This window comes from Protomyctophum bolini, assembly GCF_963924005.1.
Source record: "Protomyctophum bolini genome assembly, chromosome: 2".
Classification (NCBI taxonomy): domain Eukaryota; kingdom Metazoa; phylum Chordata; class Actinopteri; order Myctophiformes; family Myctophidae; genus Protomyctophum; species Protomyctophum bolini.
Window position 1 is genome coordinate 47547528 of NC_137863.1, and position 24202 is coordinate 47571729.

Sequence of the window (24202 nt, forward strand, 5' to 3'; positions counted from 1 at the left end):
AGAATTACAGTACATTTCAAACACAAACTCAATACAAAGAATGTTAACTGTGAGTGGACGACCCAATTAAGCATTACACTTGTTTACAAGAGGGTCCACCATTCGTTCAATTCATCAAAACATTTAGAGACGTACAAATAGACACACACGTCCGCATGCCCACACCGGCACACACACACGTCCGCATGCCCACACCAGCACACGCGCCCGCACACACTGGCACACACACACGCCCGCACGCCCACACCAGCATGCACACCCGCACGCACGCACACACACAATAATCGCCCCACAAAACCCGCTATTTGTCCATACAAAAAAAGTGAAAAAAGTAATAAAGAGGTCATTGCTAATTCCAGTCCAAAAAAAAAAGAACATTCAAACTCCTAACTCTGACTGCAGGGGACTGACTGGCAGGGAGTCTGGGAGATAGTTGTGTTAAGTTTAATGATCATTATTACAGCTTTTGGAAATATCTAATATTGACGTGCTGTCATAATTAAACTTAACGTTGATTTGGCACACTGACTATCAAGAAAATGTAAACACATGGCACTCCATGTCGAAAAGGTTCAAGGTTCAAGGTTCTTTATTATTTGTCTCCCGAGGAAGACATTTGTCTCAGACAAAGGGCCCGCGTAAGCGTAGCCCTTATGTCCGTGTCGCCGCAGTGCAGTGCCAGAACCTGCAGACCGACTGTACACTATAAGTATGGTGTGTATACTTGTATATACGCTTCAGTGTTTAACCCATTCTGACCTGAGTTCAGATTCATACGAGGTTTCCACTGGACACACACTGGTCCAATGAACCCATTCTGACCCGAGATCAGATTCTAAAAATGTCAGTCGTTCTTCGATTTCTTCAAAAATAGCAGACCTACAAGTTTGTAGCGCGCCACTCGGTGGCGCGCTATGAGCTTGTAGATCTGCTATTTTTCAATAGCTAAAGCATAACATGATGCTAACATCAAAATGGGTTCCTGGTCAGAATGGGTTAATTAACCACATGAACCCTAGCGTCCCTATTCTGGGCACGTCATCATGATCGACGATCATTCTGTGAAGATAGACGATCTACAAGCCCATCGACACGTTTCGACTTGTGAGGTTGTTGTAGATCGATGTAGAGGGAAAAGAGGAGGGGATACAGTCTGATAATAATAATAATTGATTGCATTTTTATAGCGCTTTTCTATGCACTACGTGCTTACTCAAAGCACTTACAATGGTCCATTCATTCATACTAGGCCAATGGAGGACGCAGTCAATTAAGTATACAGGGGTTAAGGGGTTAACAGTAGAGCCAATAGAGCAATACTGTAAACTGTAGGTCTACTACAGTTAATTTTGTATCTAAGATGGATTTTTTTTTTTCAAATTAGTAATGTTTCTCTATTGGCAGGAATCATGACAGCTGAGAGGGGGAAAGCACATGGTTAGGCACAGGAGAGCAGACCGGGGCCGATAGGCCAGAAGAAGGTCATAGGCTACCGTGTGCTGGTGCAAAGAGCAGGACTTAACCTCCTACCCCAGCGATAGATCTGATAGGACCGTGATTGGTTTTCTTCAGAAAGCAGCTGACATCGTATTCAGCCTCCACACCAGACTCCGGGCGCCGCCATAACACCTCAGGTTCCATTTCCCCCTGGTCCCGCGACCAAGGTGATGATGTATGCTCGGTGTCAGCGGTGTGAACTATGACCTATTAGCGGTGATGAATGGTCATGCCGTGTTTTGTCTCCACGTCTGTTTGTTGCAGCCATGGGTGTTCTGCAGTGCAGCGACGTAACTACCCAGCACCAGGCCCTGACGCAGGATGGTCTAGATGTGCCCCCCCCCCCCCCCCCCCCCCGAAACAAATTAACAACGGTTTTTTTTATCAGACCCAAACACTACTCTAAAATGAATTGTAAAGAGTGAAATTAACTGCTGGGAAAATCCCTAATTGAGAGAGTGTAGGCGTAACAAGCACACCTCAGTGCACATGAAATATATTCTGCATGGCTAACAGGGCTTGGTCATTACCCTACCATCTCTCTCCATATAATTTGATAATGGCATATAAAAACATGACTTATGCACCCAATGGAAATATACACTTCACGGAGTATAGACCACTTGGAATTATAACAATCGATGGAGGATTGGCTGAGTATGGTATGAATTATAGGCTATCTCAACTTTTTGCGGGACACGGCATTGCCCTGGGGACGTTGTGGTGGCGGTGTATTTACCTATACTTGTGAGTGGCGCATTATTGTACTATTAAAAGGTATATTTTCCCTTCATCTTTATCCTTTTTAGTGTAATAGTATTAGTTTACTATAATTAGATTAATACACGATAATCAACAATAACACTTTCATAGTACAACATACGTATTCAATCAAAGCAAACAATACGTTTGCTACAGTTAGTTACAAGGTTGCATTATGTTGCGTGTCATTCTCTTGTTGTATTATTTATTTCTCAATCTCACCACGGAGTAACCTCGCGTCTTGGAGGACAGTCAAGACGGGCCGTGTCAGTAGACCAATCACAGGCAGGCGGGGCGTTACCATGCCTCATGACGGCGATACTCCAGTTGTAAACAAACCGTGGAGTCTGCAGTCATTCGGTTTTTTTATCACTGAAATGCATCAGCGATGTCAAAACAACAACAAAAATCCGCAAAGCGATATGTATTAGTGCACAAACCATTTGTACACTATCAGTTAATACAGGGCAGGCCTGTAACTCCTCAAAGACCCCATGGGGCCCTGACCCCACACTGAGAGCCAGTGGTATTATACGCCTATATGGTGTAATTTAGTTATGTGAATTCATGATTTATGATTATTCTTTATTTCTTACAAGCTTATATTTGGTTTTCTCGTCTTTTATTCAGGTACTCCATTCTCAGTCAATCCGCAACACACCCCTGGAACCCTGGATTATTGCGGAGAAGATTGGTCGGATTCTTGGAGCCCACTGTACATGTGTGGCTGGCCTCGGAGAAGTGTGCACACATGTTTCTGCATTGTTGTTCCTTATAGAAGAAATGGTAAACTTCAGGGACTCAAAGACAGTTACACAAGAAAAGGCATATTGCCCCCCCCTCTCTCTCTCTCTCTCTCTCTCCCTCTCTCTCTCTCTCATTAGCAGGCAACTGCAGCACTCTCTCTCTGTTTCTGGCACAACAGCGCCCCTACTGGTACTCATTCTCGTGCTCATTAACGTCACATAGGCGGACACGGACATTGCTGGTTGTACGGTGGTTGCACCACTCAAAAAAACACAACAGCCAACCAGTGCTGAATTATCAGCATTATTCAGTGCTTTAAGCTCAAGTGGAACCAAACCTTCCATTTTATCACTGGTTAAGCCTTATTCTGAAAGTTTTGTTCCAAAACCGATGAGTGAAAAGTTTCCTCTCGTGCTGACTGAATTGAGAAACGAAGCAGTTCACATGGACTATACTAATCTCTTGTCTATTTGCAATGATATCAACATTTCCGTGTCTGGTGAGCAAGCAAAGGCAGTTGAGCTAGCTACAAGGGATCAAGCTTCTTCTAAACTGTGGTTTCGATTTCGTGCTGGTCGTATTAGCATCTAAAATGAAAACTGCATGCTGCACTGATCCGAACAAACCAGCACAGAGCCTCATCAAAAGTGTATGCTATCCTGAGTCATACAAATTTACATCAAAAGCCACTACCTGGGGATGTGATCATGAGACATTTGCATGTGATATCTTCATAGATGAACATAAGCAATCCCATGAAAATGTGAAAGTGCACAACACAGGTTTCTTCATAAATTCAAGTGTGCCATTCTTGGGTGCTTCCCCAGATGGCTTTGTTTCTTGTGATTGTTGTGGTGTCAATGTACGTAATTGAAGTGAAATGTCCTTTCTGTGCAAAAGGTGGCATGGTAGATAAGAGTACCTTACTTGGTGAAGGATGATGATGGGAAGCTACAACTAAATAGAAACCATCAGTATTTCTACCAGGTGCAAACTCAACTTGGAGTGTGCAAACTGGAATCTGCCTATTTTGTTGTTTGGACAGAGAAGGATCTGCATGTTGAGCCCATTTCATTTGATGAAGAGTTCTGGGGCATGATATACGAGAAAAGCAAGCACATTTTTGACAGAGCCATGCCAGAGTTAGTTGGCAAGCTCTACACTAGGCTTTCATTTACAGTGGATAATGTGTCCTCTCAACCAACTGCCGTAAGCTACCTCAGTTTCTACCAAAAAAGGCCAAGACAAAGTAGATTGTTGTGTAGTTAAGCACTGCAGGCACTTTATTTGGATTTTGGAATATGTACCTTTTGCATTTTTTCCGGCACATTTGAATGCTTTTCTGAAAAATAAAGTGTCTGATAATGGTGTACTGTTCCATTGTAATGTTATCATGTTATGCTGCTGTACCACACAAAACAGACTCAACTTTAGGCTATACAAATAGTATCTTTATTGACAAAATGCATAAAACATTTGTGTGCAATCTTGTCTATGGTACTATAACCATCACTATCCTTGCAGATTAAAAAATCAATTGTCAATGTCCCCCCCAAAATACAATATTTCTGGCACACACAACTAATCACATGCTCAACATGAATCCTAACATTAGCAATTTGACTCCTTGACTTCTCCAAGTCAACAGGAGCTAACTGTGACTTCCCACGAGTAAACGCTGGAGCCTAAAGTGGCCTGAATATTAAAACCACGGTCAGTTAGAACTAAATCACCTGGAAGAATCTTGTCCAAAAAGCCAAAGTTTTCAGTTATGTACTTATCACTAACTCTTCCTCCCCATGCATTTGATATGTAAGAGACTGTGCCTTGTGGTGTATACCAATTAGGCCTACATGTTTGTAGGAAGCCCATGTTTCTGCTCTGGCTATAAGGTTAGATGGACGTTCAATAAAAACCTCAAAGCAGTCGATAATAACGGTGCAGAACCACGAGCAATATACTCACCACTGATGGACCAGCCGACCTATTCACCCAGAACAGAAAAAACATATCGTCGCTGTCGGGAGGATACCTCAAAACTCAAATGTTTTTTTTCTCCATAAATCCACGCTACTGAACACCCTTTACGTCTAAGAGAGATTGACGATGCGAAGCGTTTGTGTTTACTATCTGACTGTCATGATGGAGCCCATATTGCGCCTTTCAAATGGATATATTATATCATTTCTTCTTTGTCGAGCTACTCCAGTCCAGAGCACAACGAAAAGTAAGTTAAGTCTTGTGTCAAGTTTCACTGTGCACAGTGCAGAGCTGTGCAACGTCGCATTGCAATCACATGCAGACCTTGAGATCCCACCATGCGAATGGGAGTGTGTTTGTGTCGGTCCCACATGTGTGATTGCGTGCATGCGTGACGTGTGTGTGACTGTCTGTGAGACTGACCTGTGCACCCCGAGCGCATGTGAGCGAGCGAGAGAGGGACAGACAGACACTGAAAGAGGCTGTGCGCATGTGTGCGCGTGTGTGTGTGTGTGTGTGTGTGTGTGTGAAAATCAAACTTGCACGTGTGTGTTTGCCCGTGCAACATGATGTGAGTGAGCGAGAGAGTGAGTGACAGACATATACTAAAAGAGAGTGTGTGTGTGTGTGTGTGGGTGTGTGCGTGTGCGTGTGCGTGTGCGTGTGCGTGTGCGTGTGCGTGTGCGTGTGTGTGTGTGTGTGTGTGTGTGTGTGTGTGTGTGTGTGTGTGTGCGTGCGTGCGCGTGCGTACGTACGTGCATGTTTGATAATCAAACTTGGAGATCCATTGTCAGTGGAGTTAAGAGGTTTTTTCTGTCAAGAACTATCTTGACAGAGACACCTAACTCCACTTGAGCTGTATTCGGGTAAAGTGGTGATAATATAATGACACACACACACACACACACACACACACACACACACACACACACGCTCTTCCTCCAGAGTTAAAATATGAAACAATATAATATATGTTTAATTACTTGCACAAGCAGAGCGCGCAAGTAATCATTTCGCTTGGTCTCTTCGAAGTGAAGCCAAGTTTTCTTCAACCGTAAGTCTGTGCCTGGTTTGCTGGGACTAGTTACAAGTTACAACATTACGTCATATACACACCATGTACTCTGGTCCCAGTTCTCAATGATGACGTAATGTTGTAACTGGTCCCAGCAAACCAGGCACAGACTTACGGTTGAAAAAAACTTGGCTTCACTTTTTGGAACCAAGTAACCACAGTATACTGCTAATCAAATTACAACTACATACTCTGTATGTAGTTGTAATGTGATTTGTAATTTGTAAATCTGTGCCTGGTCTGCTGGGACCAGACTACACAGATGACCATATCTCTTACGTCATCACTGAGAGCTAGTCATACATATACACACCATGTACTCTGGTCCCAGTTCTCAACGATGACGTAATGTTGTAACTGGTCCCAGCAAACCAGGCACAGACTTACGGTTGAAAAAAAACTTGGCTTCACTTTTTGGAACCAAGTAACCACAGTATACTGCTAATCAAATTACAACGACATACTCTGTATGTAGTTGTAATGTGATTTGTAATTTGTAAATCTGTGCCTGGTCTGCTGGGACCAGACTACACAGATGACCATATCTCTTACGTCATCACTGAGAGCTAGTCATACCAGGGGGGCAGTCAGACAGATATTTTGTGAAGCCACTAAGGAAATCGGGGTTTCCTGAAAGTTCCTGGCCTGTTGTGGCGCTGTCATTCAACTTCACCTCCTGTATTACCTTATGGTCATGAATACTTTCTGCTTCCAGTCACTAGTTTAAAGTCTCATTTCTAATGTCATAATATTATTTTGGGAAAATTATGGTCCCATTTATTAAATAAATGACCATAACGTCGCGTATGTTCTGAGGGGCGTGGCTACCGTTACAATCTATGAATGGGATCCCCCACCCACTCGAGTCAAAATAAAAACCAACGAAGAAGAAGGGGGGAAGTCCCGCCTCGTTGTCTGGGCCAGCCAATGGCTCAGCTGGGCCCAAACGGATCTAGAAAGATGGCGACTTAGGGCCGATTCATACTCCCATTTCGGCGCTGTAGTGCCGAAATGATTTCGGCTCGTCAGAAATTTTCAGTAGCACCGAAGAGCCGACTTTAGGACGGTACCCGCCCCCCCGAACCTCAAATGACGTCAAATTGTAGGCTCTACAGCGCCGAACCGACTTTTATTCGGCTCTAAAATAGGAGTATGAATCGGCCCTTACAGGACTGACAGGCTTCATTTTACGTCCATATCAGACCCAGAGAACGCTTTATCCATATCTTTTACAGTCTATGAGTCATACATATACACACCGTGTACTCTGGTCCCAGCTCTCAACGATGACGTAATGTGGTATCTGGTGGGACCAGATTACACAGATGACCATTTCTCTTACGTCATCACTGAGATACAAATCCAACTACAGATTTCGGAAGTATTTTAGATCATGTATATTTCAACAAATTTGAAAGTATTATTACAGAAATTGAAGTTAGAGACACATATTACTCTGATCATGATTTAGTATTAATATCACTATAGTACAAAATGAAATACATTTAAAACAATTGACAATTTACAATAAGTAATAAAATAATTATACTGTATAATATATTTTAATTCAGTTTATATACCTTTTTTTTCATCACATATCAATGATACATTTTTCTGTAAAAAAGTAGTTAGGTAGCAAATAGTTACACGTAATGATTATACATTTCAAACGTTCCTTCACAGAGATACTGAGATGTGATAGTTTCCAGCGGTCGAAAGTACTTGCGCGCTCTGCTTGCGCACTAGTACTAGTGTGCAACAAGCAAGTATGCACTCGGCAGAGTGCAGTTCTAGTTACATCTATTGTTACATGACTGCCTACTAAACATTTCCACCAAGATGCTTGTTCTGTAGCAATTACCAGTAACTCATCGATATAATGGATATAGCAATAAACGCATATATATATATATTTATCATACCACTTACTAAATAACTGAATAATAACAATAAGAAAAAATAACGCTGGCTGCCGTTACATGATACACACATGTACATAAGCACTCATATGGTGGTATGGTACCAATATTCACAGTGCATCACTAGCAACAGTTCCTCTCCTACACCGGCGGGACACACAGCCGCTGGCTTTCCGTTTGGCATTTTTTGCAACAGCTTGCATCACTTTATTCCATGATGAATGTGCCCGTGTCACAATCCAAACTCCAAATGCTCTGCAGGGAGAATACAGGAACAACACAAATACAGCAAAGATATGCTGTCAAGACAAGTGGTATGAAAAAAAAAAGCACAACTTTAAACACAGTATGCTGCTTTATCACTATTTATAGGGGTTCAGGTATCAGGCGGTGAGTTGGATTAAGGAGGTAGGTATAGTGTACAGAAATGGTAATATCCTGCAGTCTGCACTGTCTCATCTATCATGTCAGGTCATCTTAAAGGATGTTACTGTCAGTGTTTTAGCAAGTCAGCCGACTTACAGTATACAGTATACATAGTTTGACCACTGCTTCTTGCAAATATAGCATTTGGTGGACTAGAAGTGGCCAAGTTAAAACAAGGGGGAGTTGATACACAAGTGCTGTTCCGTGAAGGGTAGATAAATACTGCTGTGACAAACACACACACACGCACACGCGCACGCACGCACGCACGCACGCACGCACGCACACACACACACACACACACACACACACACACACACACACACACACACACACACACTGTGTGTACAGTGCAAATCAATGAACTTGAACAACTTGCTTGGAAAAAAGGAAAATAAGAGGCAAAAATGTAGTTTGTCACATCCTCAAGCGAAGGTTGTTGGACCGCAGAGGTTGCTCTTCCTCCAGAGTTAAAATGTGAAACAATATAAGATATGTTTAATTATTATTATTATGATTATTATTGTTACACGACTGCCTACTAAACATTTCCAACAAGATCCTTGTTCTGTAGCAACCCTATTGTTGTGCATTAGGTAGCAAAATGGAAAGTACACAATATTGACTGTACAGTGAGTGGAATGAAGATAGATGTGTTTAGCTCTTTTGTGCATAATATACTGTGCAGTACAAATGTCAATTTAATAATGCAATTATTGTTAAAGCCTTGCAGCAAGAGCTCATATCTACTACGGCTCAGTTAACTCAATGACATTGTGATCTCCATGCATAGTGTGATGCAAACAATACTTTTCTGAGACCTACTGTAGCAACCAGTTATTACAGCGTTGTTTGTACAGTGAATCTCAGTGGTGTAAGTAGAATTGTGGGGTATTTGTACTTTACTCCAGTTTTTTCCAATTTCCAGTACTTTTACTTCTATACTCCACTTCATCTCGGATCCAAATATTGTACTTTTACTTCACTACATTTATTTGAATACTTAGTTACTAGTCACTTTGTTGTTTTTGATTATAAGCGTGCATTAACCAATCCAGTCCTATATGCATTTCAGCCATTTGAAAGTAGCCATTCTACAAGCTCACAATTATTGTGGACTCGTAGGTCTGCTATTTTCAAAAGATGTTTATACATTTGAAAACTTGAAATGGGACATTCTGCATAATGAGTACTTTCTACGTTTGGTACGTTAAGTACATTTTTGTATACTTTTACTCAAGTACATTTTGAATTCCGTATTTCTACTTGCAACAGGGTATTTATATTGCAGTATGGATAGTTTTACTTAAGTAAAAAAAAAATGTATTTTTTCCACCACTGGGCTTATGTATTTTTCTTGACATAGATGTCCATCAGTAGGTCAGTTGAGAGTGTTTTCAAACCGAACGCACGTCCTCAGGCAGCAGAGTTATATAGCTTTGAATGGCAGACCCAGTGGTATTGTAGCCTTACATGCTTTATTGAACGATAGGCTAGGTTATAAATAAGAGAAAATTATAGAGAATAGTACCTCAGTGAAAGCATATATATTCTCTTAATGGTAAACATCATTTTGAACTTCTGCTGCATGGGTGAAAAGGTATGAAATATACACCCTGGGACAACAGTATACCTCTAGCAGGGACAATGTAACAAGATTGATCGAGGATCTCTGTTTCTCGCCCCCTCGGATCTTCTGCAGCAATTTACTGTGACCCGCCACTTTGAAATAGAGAGAAAGGGCAAACCAATGGCCTTTTGCTCAAGCAAAAAGACCTGTGGGAGTGTTTGGTGTCAAGTCAAAAACCCAGTGGTTTATCCTACCCAGACTCTGGATACTAAATGATCCTTTCCCATGGGACTGATGACTAGGATATGGGCTTGGACCATAAACCCAGAAATGAGGGAAATTGTTGACATAGTTAATTCGGTGGAAAATGACTGTATTCATTGAACTGAAAGCGTTTAAGCACTAAAAATAAGCACCACCAATATCCAATTACTGTAACTAATATAATTACTATTTTGTTGAAGTGAAGCAGGTAATATTGGTCAATATACAGTATAGAGTAATACTTCAAACCTAATCAGCACTTCAATGAACTTCCTAAGTATGCATCTATTCCTTTTAAATGCAATTTGTTTTACGGTGGATATCATTATGAAACAGAATTATTCAGTTGCTCATTATTTCTTTTTCATACATCTATTTTATTCGTGCATACATTTCATCAGAATGAGCTTGTTTTGGTATAAAGACTTGAGATATAATGGCCTGTCCTGCCGCCCCAACATGATGCACGGTGAGGAAAAGGTTTGGCTGAAACGTGTGATGGTTTATTCATTACAATGCAGAAAGCACTTTTGCCCCAAAATAAATCAAAATTTGGACTTCCTGTGTAAGTTCAAACCTCTGCTGGGTTTTCTCAGTTTGATGCTATGAAGTGCGCGCTTTCTGGTTAAATAATAAATGAAGGTGTGTTTACATGGTTGCACTCCAGAGAACTCTTTCCACAACACAGCGCTATTCTAAGTAACATTACAACTTTCCTCCTGTACGTGGAGAATTATAGTTGCCATTTAGGTTGTTTGTGTTCGTGACGAGACCTGGGCACCATGGCTTTCCCCATGTATGGGGATTTTGAATGATACACTGACTGACTGACGGGAAAAGCATGATTCCATTGTTAACTGTGACCTTTGCGGCAACCACAGTGGTTATCATGAGACTGTCACAATATGATCATATATTGGCATACCCATATATGGCACCTCTGGCCTTCCCTGGCCAGACGACAGCGCCGCTGGGGTTCGGGACAAACAAAGTTGCATAGTTAACACCCCGAACGCCCGGGGGGTATTTGTAACCATTAAATCAGGACGCCCTGACACATCACTCACACTGACTCATCAGACTTGCACAGCATAAAAGACAGTTCTCAGTTTACAAACCTCCGATGTCAACCAACGCTCACGGTCTTACAACGACCTGGGTTAGGTGACGGGGGAAAGTGGGTTTGGTGTCCAAAACGCAAGTTTCATAGTTATCGGCGAACTTCGGTCGAACAATATATACCGGTATACCTATTATATACTTAGTTGACCGAGATCCCACAGGTCTCTGCACATGGTCTGCTCCTATTTTTCATGGTTACTTAATATACTGTAGAGCTATTTACCACTAAACAATATCGCCCTTGACCTGAGTAGGAGATATATGCCTAAAATCATATTTACAAAAAAAACAGAGACGATTTCAATCGAATATTTAGACAAAGTCATGCAAGGGGAACTTTCTCTGGACTCCATGGGCTAAGAAAATTAACTTTAAAATCTCAAAAACGGTCAGAACGGCTGCTCCGACGTCCTAGTGTTAATTTAATATTGTAAAAGTGGACGCTTAAGCCTACATTATCGGTCAATTATTACACAGTTTTAAACAAACCCTTAGGATTTTTCTTCTGTGTAAAGCCTCAACTGACCCTTTCTTCCTAATAACCATGATATTTTCCTGCAAATTAGTTAGAGGCCCTGGGGTGTGAGTTTCTCTGACGGAGAGGCTTGCCATCATATCCCGGCCCTCCACTGCTGGCCCCAATTCTCCTGCATTTTATGGTGGTCCAGCTCCAGCTAGAGAGAGAGAGAGAGAGAGGGAGGGAGAGGGAGAGAGAGAGAGAGAGAGGGAGAGAGAGAGAGAGAGAGAGAGAGAGAGAGAGAATATATGAAGAGAGGCTGAGTAGGAATGGGTCAAATGGGGTGGATCAACCTAGCTCATCTTTGCACTGCATGGGCTAGAGAGACACAAAGATAAGCGAGATGATGGAAAGAACACCACCCATCTGTGCAGATGCAATTTGGTGCTGCGTGGTGTGCAGAAAATCATCCGGACAGCAGAAGTGTGGCATCCTCGTCCACGGTATGTGTGGTCCAGATGATCTTGGGTTACGATTGCCATGCCTCAAAGTATTATATATACCACTGGTTCCCAAACATTTTAGCTCGAAACCCAAAAGAGGGGTCACAGGGACTCACACTATAGTGAAAATAGCAGATCTACAAGCTCATTCTCTCTTATTTAAAATGTTATCCCACAATTTTGTGCTACATCCTCCCCTGTCCGGGTTGATACACACAACAACCAGCTAAACCCGTTAAATAGGATAAGTATGCTGCAAGCAGCAACACCGACAGCAACAAACGAACACAATTACATACAATGTACATATTCGTCAAAATAATGTTTAACAAAAACGTCACAATGTTTGTCCAAAAGACTTCGGGAATTCATAAGGCACCAACTGCCGGTAACAGTAGGGAAAAAAGGGACACGGTGCATTCTGCTCAGGTAAGCATATTTAGTGTGATTGTGAACTAATTTGAAAAGTGTGTGAAAGACAATTTTGCTTCATTTAACTCCACTCGTCAGAACAAATGCAACTGGACCAGCACTATAGGCCTGATGCAGCTCTTGTCGCTTCGTAACATTTTTCAATGCAACACCATATGTGCCTTACAGAATGCCTAATGAAGGTGGCCTGCTGTTTTAACCAAGCACTGATGAATTATGGCCAAGAAAAGTGGAAATATTATCCCGGCTAATCCATCACCTGGGAGCTGTGACAAAGGTGGTTTATTATCATTACCAAGATTGCATCATTATCAATATGTATTAGTATAGTAGGGCATCTCTCCATGCTCCAATAGGCCATGACAGGCCTTAAACAAACTACAGTATGTTGTTGCTTCACTGAGGGAAAAGTTTATTGAACACACACGGAGAGAGGGATGCCTGGTGGCTCAGACAGCGAGAGCACAGACCATATGCTCCCTGTGCTCCTTTGCGCGAGGACCCGGGTTTAAATCCAACCTGCGTCCTGTCACGCACGTCTCTCCTCTCCGCCTGCCCTTGGCACATAGGGAATACACATGACCGGAACACATGAGAGAGGTAAATGTTAGCTAATGTGTCAGATTGTCTCGTCAAACGTTAGTCCCGCCCCTTTTATATAGGTCAACCGGAAGTCCCGCCCCTTTTATATAGGTCAACCGGAAGTCCCGCCTCCTTTTATGTAACTCAGTTATATCATAGGGTTAAAAGGTGGGAGGGAAAAGGGGTGTGCAAATATTGTTTATGTAATTAGATCAGCATATTATGAGAGGTCAAGAGTGCATGCATTGTGTGTTATCTCAGATGTTAGGGGTAAAGAGATGTCAAGGGGAAAAGAGTGGGCATATTGTTTATGTAATAGCTAGATGTATAGCATGGAATATCCCTTTTCAACAAAGACCCTTTTTATGGGTCTCCATAGAGGGGGAATTCCCCCATATCGGACCTACACACACACACACACGCACGCACACACACACACACACACACACACGCGCACTTCCCTGCTTATCAACATGGTGACAATGCAGCTATTCATTAAATTAAATTAAACAATTAAATCTACACCATCTCTCTCTTAAATTCAACTCTAACCATGGATCAGCCTGAAGGTCTGATTGGTGAGCTCTTTCTGGAGACTATAAAAGCCGGAATTGATTCAGTGTTGGATGATGAAATTAAGTCTATATGTAATTGTTGTCAAAATTGCCGCTCAGCTCAACAGGAGCATCCCTGTCTGGACCCTCTTGAGAAGACTTCAGATCATTGATGAAGAGAGTTTGGACAGTGTGTTTCATTCCTGGACTTGTACGTCTTCTCCGTTCTTTTTACATCTGCAGGCAGAATCCAAGGAGTCTGTGAGGTTATTAATTTTTTGAGCTGGAGAATTCTACTGATATTCAAGAAAAGCATTATTGTAGGTTAGAATCTAGGTCAAGGGTTAGGGTTGATCGTAACCCTCCCTCCACCCCCATACCTTTCTCTCTCTAACATAGCCCCCCTCCCATATTTACTATAACTCCTCCCATATCATGCTATTACATAATTCATCCAGCCGAAAACTGTATATAAGAGGGCTAGACTTGTAGGTGTTCAGACATCCCAGTAGTGTTGTAGTCGAGACCACCTAAAGCGAGACCAAGACAAGACCAAGACCTAGGAGGGTCGAGACCAAGACCAAGACCAATAGCGATGCGAGCCTATGGGGCCGAGACCAAGACCAAGACCAAGACCTGGAGGGTCGAGACCGAGACCAAGACCAAGACCGCTGCTAGCCTAGGGGGCCGAGACCAAGACCAAGACCAAGACCTGGAGGGTCGAGACCGAGACCAAGACCAATAGCGATGCGAGCCTATGGGGCCGAGACCAAGACCAAGACCAAGACCTGGAGGGTCGAGACCAAGACCAAGACCGATGCGAGCCTAGGGGGCAGAGACCAAGACCTAGGAGGGTCGAGACCAAGACTGCCGCGAGGCGAGACCGAGTCAAGACCAAGACTATTTTTCCCTCTTCCTGACGTCTCAGAGTATGATTTTCCACAAAACTTGCACTTTGCACTGTGCTTTTCCCCCCCCATTATCCTTGCAAATGTAATTTTTGTGTTCCACAAAGCCAAACCTTATAACAGCTGAATTAGCCGACATCTTTTTGACCAGTACATTTGTTGTTCCCCCAAATTAAACCATGTGCATTGCGCATGCACTGAATTAACCTGTGAACTGTGACCTCACCTGTCACACTGTCCGTCACTGTCAGTTTGACAGTTTCCGACCAAAACCTTTCAGATTAATGGCTATGGGCTATGGCTCACCTTCAAATTAAAACAATAGTTTATTAGTTGGTTTTGGTTGCTGCTGTTTGAGCCTTTTAGTAAATAAATCGGTAGTGAACCAACAATGTCAATGAGGCATGCATGCACGTTATACAACAAAGGATTGTTTTTATGATCGTTTTTATTATAGCCTGACAAGACATGATCACATAAGGTGGACGATGGATGGATTTTAGTTTACTTTAGGTATAGATGTAACGTCAGGTAGGTGGTGGTTCTTAATCTTTACTCTTCTCATGATGAAACTAAACCGAGGCGATGCTTCATAGTTCATACATATGTCGCGGTCGCGCTGCACGGCTGCAGTGCAACGCGTTGTGATAGTTGTAGATTGGCTATTTTCAGATCAGTATTCAGATCACCGCTCAACCTCGTTTATTAAAACGACTACAGGCTACAAGTTACAACTTACAACACAAAAAGAAAGCTTGCAGTCTTGCACTGTTGGTAGAATATATTGAAATGAAAATGCCAGGCTGTATGCCGGGCGCTGCATGCGTATTGCCGTCAATGCCGTGCGTAACTCTCCGCCTCCCGGCCGACACTTTATTTATTTAAGCCCATTGCCTGAGGCTGATATAATTTCATGATAGAATGATCATAATAACATCAACATGTGCTCTTCTTTGGACCTGTATGAACGTCATGCAGCGCTGTTCTCCTTAACAGCTGTCTTTAATTCATTAATGTGAATGGGCTCCCTCTCTCAGTCCTTGCGATCGGGTTGATATAATAGAACGTTTTGCATCTCGTCTCGAGTGGTCTCGGTGGGGGAAGAGACCCGAGACAATAAGTCCGAGACCAAGACAAGACCAAGACAAATGAGGCGCGAGACCGAGACGAGACCACAAGACAAAAAAGGCGAGAAGCGCGAGACCGAGACAAGACCAAGACAAATGAGAGGCGAGACCGAGACGAGACCACAAGACAAAAAAAGGTGAGAAGCGCGAGACCGAGACAAGACCAAGACAAATGAGGCGCGAGACCGAGACGAGACCACAAGACAAAAAAAGGCGAGAAGCGCGAGACCGAGACAAGACCGAGACCACGAAAATTTGGTCTCGAGACCGGTCTCGAGACGAGACCATGTCTCGAGAACTACAACACTACATCCCAGCTTTTCAACATGGGGGTATTCGTTCTAGGTCAAGGGTTAGGGTTGATCATAACCCTCCCTCCATCCCATACCTTTCTCTCTCTAACATAACCCCCTCCCATATCTACTATAACTCCTCCCATATCATGCTATTACATAACTCATACAGCTGAAAACTGTATATAAGAGGGCTAGGTGTTCAGACATCCCCGCTTTTCAACATGGTGCAGCTAATTGGTGAAGAGGCATGTCAAGAAGAACCTAGAAGTGAGAGCTATGATGGTTCTTTCAACCCGTTCAGTGCTCCTGGACTCATGTTTTACCGGCGCAATGAGTACAATGGACCCCCGCCTCCTACGTTGTTCAGTTCTGAAACGGTTGACGGCCTCATGCCTATTTACGAATCTAACCCATCTCCTTTAAATAATCATGCTGGACTGTGTGGTGACAACTTTCTGAAGACAATAAAAAGTGGGATTGTCTCAATTCTACCTATCGCCCTGGGTGAACAGATGAAGGAAACCTGTTATGGGTGCCAGACAGACCACCCTTCTCAGACACAGCATCCTTGTCTGTACCCTATTGAGAGTGGCTACTACAGAGAGCACTTCAGAGCATTGCTGACGAAGGTGTGGACTGAGCGTTTTATTCCTGGACTCGTTCGTCTTCTGCAAACTCGTGGTTTCTTTATGTCATCCACAGCCCGACTCCAAGGAGCTTGTGAAGCTATTCTTTTTGAGCTGCAGAATTCTTCTGATATTCAAGGGAGCATCAATGAAACCCTGGCGGAGTTGGTTGGGGATGATCCGTTAAAGAAAGCTGATATGGACAACTTTGTCACTTTCTGGATGTACAAGGCTGCTGTGGATGGTGATGAGGAAGAAGCAGAAGGACTAGAAGTAGGAGAAGAAGAAGAAGGAGCTGCTCCCGCCGCCTAATAAGACTATGGGGAACTGGATTTCAACATTTGCACAATATATGTTTAGGGGTTTTCTGACCTCGGAAATCAATTCGAGATTAAAGCTTGTAATTGCTAATAAAGTCAATGATGCCACTCTCTATACAACACACTGTAAAGCCAGTGCAGAACATATATCACACTTTGAAACACTTATAATGCATGCTAGAGAGAAGGGGCGCTTACATCAGTGGGAGCGTATGGTGATAAAGTTATCAAATAGTAATGATTTTGAGAAATCGGTGTATCTGATTTTGAATAATATAATCTCTTATCCAACTTTTCAATTAGCTCATCTTTTTTCCTTCTATACTCTGCTTGTAGATGTCATAGTTTATAAACTGATGCATAGTCAGACTGTGGATCTTGATCATATATTCAATGTAGTGCATTCATATATTATTGAACAGAATGGTGTTGCTATTTTATTCAGTGTTATACCGCTATTGTAAATACATTTTTTTTTAAATTGTGACATAATAAATCATGTATTATGTGTAATGAAAAATAAATAAATCACAACGCTAATGAAGATGTAATCCTTTTTTTCTAGAAGTAACACATGTAAAGTTGATGATAATAACAGAAGTACAATAATACGTTAACTTGAATTTATATAGTGCCTTTACAAAACAGAAAAACAAAAACAAACTATTTACCAAAAGCCTGAGTGAACAAATGTTACACTAGCAGATATGTTTTCTTATTAACACAACCGCATAATTACAACTGAAATAAGGGACATTACACTACGATTGATAGTATCAGGACACACCCCCCTACACACTTTAATGATCAATAATCTGCTCTTGTGACAATTCCTGAACATTAGATGGATTCCTGGACAATAGATGGATTCTGTCTGAATAGACTAATGAGTGCATAGATATACCCTTCTAGGCTTTCAACTGGGTTAGTTGAGAATTTTTGACTTTTAATCTATATCTTACCCTCATTCTAACTCACGCTGATTGATAGAATAGAATTTTGATTAATTGATTTGTCTCAATACTGTGTCATACTAACTTTCTCAGGATGAATGTCAGATGAATACTTCATGAATACTTATAGCCTCAGTGACACTGTGCTACATGGATATTCAGTAAACTAATAAAGTATGTAGTGTACGAGATCCGAACGGTTACACGTGAATGATAGGTGCATTTGGCTCTCTGTGTTTAATTTCTTGATGACAGCCAATCTGGCTTTGTGTGTGTATGAGAGAGAGAGAGAGAGAGAGAGAGAGAGAGAGAGGTGAGGAACAGGGCGAGCATAGGAGGTTGGGGTTTTAGATGATTCAATTGAAACGAATGAAACAAGTGAAACGTATGTATGAGGCAAAGATAAGACCGCGAGTGGATTGTGACCGTCTAGCCCTAACCATAATACACTGCATCCCTTTGAAAATATCATAATAACTTTAGCTATTTACTAGTTGAAACTTGTAACTATTCAGGTCTATTTAACTATTGTGCTGTGTGAGTGGACCTAAACAAAGAAATTAATAATAATAATAAAATAATAATAATAAAGATGTGCTCTACCGGTTTGAGCTATGAGGATGATAATAGAAAAGTATGGGCATTATCTGAAGGGGGGGAAAATACGGTTGTACTGTATGCGGTTCAAGAATCATCCATTTACTCAACTCTATACATTGGATTCAGGTGATAGTATCTTTGAAGACAGATTGCCTTACATATGAGTCTATGAATCTGAATTTGAGAGGCTGCTAAATCCTATTTTGGAGTTCTGTAATTATCTGCTGTTTGAACAGCAGATAAACCCTGGCTATATCAAACCATCTCGATTGGTCTGAGTGGATGATACAATTCCTGCTCGTAGTGATGATGAAGCTTTCATTGTCGATTGTTCTAGGTCAAATTCATGGCTGTTATTGAGATACCGTTCTCATGGCCATACTCTTTTTTTGAAAGACCTAAAAGTGTTATTGATAAAGACAAATACATTCCAATCCAAATAGCCATAGGTGTGGAAGATTTAGGGATTTTGAGGCTTATGCTGCAGGGAGGTTTTGATTTTTTCAAAGCAACTAAAGAGAGTCTAAAGATCATTTTGATGGAAGAGCGGATTAGAGGCATCAATCGTGTAGAATCAGGGTCTGTGGACTATCTCATTGAAAAGAAACATAGGCATGTGGATTACCAGGCATGCCATAGAGGGCTTACAGGGTACTCATTCTCGGAATATATACCAAGGAGTAGTATTGATTGCCATGCAATACCACGACCAGCAGGTGCTACATTATTCTCAATGCCAGATGACAAGCTGGAAACTGATGGACCAACAGTTGCAGCTATTATGCCCACCCCCTCTGACAATACAGGTAAAAAGGCAAACTCCTCCTCCTCTACCTTATACATTGTTATCCTATACTCTGTGTATAATTCTGATATTGCCATTCATTATGGCGGAATCTACTTTTTTCAGCAGGAGAAGCCAACTCAAGTGGAGGAGACAGCCAACCCATATGGATATCCAGCACTAATGTAGAAACCCCAAATATGGATATACAGTGGTGACATCATCGTGACACGCATATAATTAACCATATAAAAGTGGGGTGCATAAATGCATTAGTTGAGTTGATTGGAACTCCCAACCTGGACATGAGAGATACTCCATGAACTACACGATGAAGAAGATATGGACTTGCAACTGAAAGAACACCACTACAAAGGGCTCTAGCGAGGCAACCAAACCTGCTTCGAGCTATTCAATACCTATATTGTGAAGGGTGCTTCTCAGTTCTCTGTATAATTCCTGCACGACCCTCATCTCAGAAGGTCTTGGACACAGTGTAGACAAGCAAATCATACCATAGGTCAGGTGTTTCATAAAATGGATAACATACGGCTAGCTCAATCGGATTCTGATAAGTCAGCAAGAAACCCATTTTCTACCTTTAACGCTAATCCATTTTACATCCCTAATGAAGCTGAAAAATCCCGCGACTCAAAAGAGGAAGTTGGACAACCCACAATCTTTGAAAGAATAATTTTTAAAAATGGACAATATGTACCCACTGGTATAGATCCATACTTTGATGGATTTATGACAGGCCGAATAAACTGGATGACTAAAACGGACGGGGGCAGGAATATTCCACCTGACGACAATTCATGCCCGTGAAGCGAATGTGTGGACTACCTTCGAGAAACAATGTCTCCAGAATAAAATCAAACATTGATTATGGGTTCAAATCTAAATCTAAATTTGCTTGGCTGGGGGATGCTGCTAATATGATTCATATTGGTGTGGTTGACCAGCACAGATGTCCAGCATGTAAGCTAGTCCTTTCAATGTTTTTGCCTGGGGATACACTATTAAATCAGCATGTTTACTTCAGCAGAGGTGAATGTTCATTTCTCAAAGCCAACTACTCCCCAGATCGGTTAAAAATTGAAAATGGACAAGAAAGATTTCGCCGGGGATTTATCGCCCACCCAGAAGCAATCATAGTTCCTGATGCATGGAAGCTATCGGATGTTGGATTAACAAACAGGATATATGTTAAGCTAGCTACATGTGAAAAATGTTACATGTGTGGCTGTTCACCTGGTGAACATGCCAGGGACTGTTATAAAAAAATGACAGAACTGAAACAGAGACTTAACATTGGTCTTCAAGAGTTAAAGTTATATGATGTTTGATTGTGTTTGATTATCTTCATGCTGATGTAGTGTTGTATTATTATGACATTATCTTGTGTATTGTTAAAGTCTAAAGAATAAATCAATTGATCTAGAGACATCCAACCTTCATCTTTATAATAAAATTTGAATTTGCATTTTCTGGGCCCATTCTCTGTCTATGTTAATTCATAGCAGTTCTATGTGTGAGTTGTATGAGTGTTATATGAATGTTTCTGATAGTGTAAGAAGGAGTTTTGCAGCTTTTTTCTGAAAAGATATATAGATATATATTATATAAAAGTTATACACCATTATGCTCACCTGTGCTTATGATAAATCAACTGTTTTTCATTTACAGTAGTGACCCGTTTAAAAACCACTAGAAGTAGGTTTTGACAATATAGCTATAAACCCCAAAGGATCACTGAAAACAAAATAATGTGAATAATATATGATGTTGAAGTCATAACACATGCTTCACTATACCCTATAGTCAATTGTATAATCGGAGTAGGACGGGTTTCATCGATCTTCCACCGGAACATAGATCACAAGTCTACTTTTAAGCAGTTCTCTAACCTACAGCGTTACAGTTCTGGTCATACCTTAGAGAATCAGCCCATGCTAACTGGTGGTTCAAGCAAATTATATACATACATGCATAACATGCATACATACATACATACATACATACATGCATACATACATAAGCCCCCCCTTTTAAAATACTACACACATACATACATACCCACCTACATACATACATTTCAGACGTTTTAGCAGTTTTTAAGGACCCACTTTTAGGCCAGTGCACCAGAGCAAGCTTTTGCCTTTTTTTAAACCCCACCCATTTTAACCAAATACATACATACATGCATACATACCATAACAGAGTATCAGGCTTATAATTGTAATTTTTACTTTGTAGTGTGAAGATCTAGATATTATTTTCACTTCATGTTCACTCCATGTGTGTAAGCTATTATATTCCGTGTGTTTGGTGTGTGTGTTTTTCCTTTAGGCATATGTTTACCGTTCGTGTTTTGTTTTCAGTTTTTCTGTTTGTGTGTTATGTTTTCATGTTTGTGTATTGTGTTTTTACATTTGCGTTCTGTTTTCTGTTTGGGTGTTTGTGTTTTGACCATTTCATGTGTTCGGTCTGTTTGAATGACCATTTCATGTGTTCGGTCTGTTTGAATGACCATTTCATGTGTTCGATCTGTTTGAATGACCATTTCACGTTATGTTTTATGTTTTCATGTTTGTGTCTTATGTTTTACATTTGCGTTTTGTTTTCCGTTTTACAAAAAACAAAACATGTTTTGTGTTTTACATTTTCATGTTAGCATGCTATTGCTAACATGCTAATGCTAGCATTAGTATGTTAGCATTAGCATGTTAGCATAGCAATTTCATGATGTGTCACGTAAATGAATGATTATTGACAACCGTATACGACAATGAAATTGCTATGCTAACATGCTAATGCTAACATACTAATGCTAGCATTAGCATGTTAGCAATAGCATGCTAACATGAAAATGTAAAACACAAAACATGTTTTGTTTTTTGTAAAACGGAAAACAAAACGCAAATGTAAAACATAAGACACAAACATGAAAACATAAAACATAACGTGAAATGGTCATTCAAACAGATCGAACACATGAAATGGTCATTCAAACAGACCGAACACATGAAATGGTCATTCAAACAGACCGAACACATGAAATGGTCAAAACACAAACACCCAAACAGAAAACAGAACGCAAATGTAAAAACACAATACACAAACATGAAAACATAACACACAAACAGAAAAACTGAAAACAAAACACGAACGGTAAACATATGCCTAAAGGAAAAACACACACACCAAACACACGGAATATAATAGCTTACACACATGGAGTGAACATGAAGTGAAAATAATATCTAGATCTTCACACTACAAAGTAAAAATTACAATTATAAGCCTGATACTCTGTTATGGTATGTATGCATGTATGTATGTATTTGGTTAAAATGGGTGGGGTTTAAAAAAAGGCAAAAGCTTGCTCTGGTGCACTGGCCTAAAAGTGGGTCCTTAAAAACTGCTAAAACGTCTGAAATGTATGTATGTAGGTGGGTATGTATGTATGTGTGTAGTATTTTAAAAGGGGGGGCTTATGTATGTATGCATGTATGTATGTATGTATGTATGTATGCATGTTATGCATGTATGTATATAATTTGCTTGAACCACCAGTTAGCATGGGCTGATTCTCTAAGGTATGACCAGAACTGTAACGCTGTAGGTTAGAGAACTGCTTAAAAGTAGACTTGTGATCTATGTTCCGGTGGAAGATCGATGAAACCCGTCCTACTCCGATTATACAATTGACTATAGGGTATAGTGAAGCATGTGTTATGACTTCAACATCATATATTATTCACATTATTTTGTTTTCAGTGATCCTTTGGGGTTTATAGCTATATTGTCAAAACCTACTTCTAGTGGTTTTTAAACGGGTCACTACTGTAAATGAAAAACAGTTGATTTATCATAAGCACAGGTGAGCATAATGGTGTATAACTTTTATATAATATATATCTATATATCTTTTCAGAAAAAAGCTGCAAAACTCCTTCTTACACTATCAGAAACATTCATATAACACTCATACAACTCACACATAGAACTGCTATGAATTAACATAGACAGAGAATGGGCCCAGAAAATGCAAATTCAAATTTTATTATAAAGATGAAGGTTGGATGTCTCTAGATCAATTGATTTATTCTTTAGACTTTAACAATACACAAGATAATGTCATAATAATACAACACTACATCAGCATGAAGATAATCAAACACAATCAAACATCATATAACTTTAACTCTTGAAGACCAATGTTAAGTCTCTGTTTCAGTTCTGTCATTTTTTTATAACAGTCCCTGGCATGTTCACCAGGTGAACAGCCACACATGTAACATTTTTCACATGTAGCTAGCTTAACATATATCCTGTTTGTTAATCCAACATCCGATAGCTTCCATGCATCAGGAACTATGATTGCTTCTGGGTGGGCGATAAATCCCCGGCGAAATCTTTCTTGTCCATTTTCAATTTTTAACCGATCTGGGGAGTAGTTGGCTTTGAGAAATGAACATTCACCTCTGCTGAAGTAAACATGCTGATTTAATAGTGTATCCCCAGGCAAAAACATTGAAAGGACTAGCTTACATGCTGGACATCTGTGCTGGTCAACCACACCAATATGAATCATATTAGCAGCATCCCCCAGCCAAGCAAATTTAGATTTAGATTTGAACCCATAATCAATGTTTGATTTTATTCTGGAGACATTGTTTCTCGAAGGTAGTC